The following is a 493-nucleotide window of genomic DNA, read 5'->3' on the forward strand; positions in this document are numbered from 1 at the left end:
GAAATATGTACCAGGGAAGGCAGAGGGGGGGCAGGCACATTCCTCAGGACACCCAATACTTTTTTGGGAGCCTTGCCTTTCTGTCCCAGTGCCGGCTTTTTTTAAGGATAGCTCCTTCTATTCGCTGCAGCCGACCATTTGACTGCATTTGACTATATAAGGGGTGTGATGGGCAGAGGCATACATTGGGTGGATAGGAGGGGGCTGGGGGGAGCAGAGTGTTCCTATTTCTAAACCTCTAGGCATGAAGCTGGAAGGGGAGGTCTCTGTACATGGGACGTCTCAGGATAACTTCTTCAAGGAACAATATTCTTCCTGCTGGCAGTCCCAGGATTAAAGATGAGAGACGTGTAGAGCGGCGGTGCTTTCTAATCACACTGATACTGATTAGTGACTGCAAGTGACACTGAAACTTCATGTCACTAGCAGACCCCTCTCTACTGATGCTTTATAAAAGCCACCGAATATACTATAGACCCCTCTCAATAATATT

This window comes from Engystomops pustulosus, chromosome 4 (assembly GCF_040894005.1).
Source record: "Engystomops pustulosus chromosome 4, aEngPut4.maternal, whole genome shotgun sequence".
Lineage (NCBI taxonomy): Eukaryota > Metazoa > Chordata > Amphibia > Anura > Leptodactylidae > Engystomops > Engystomops pustulosus.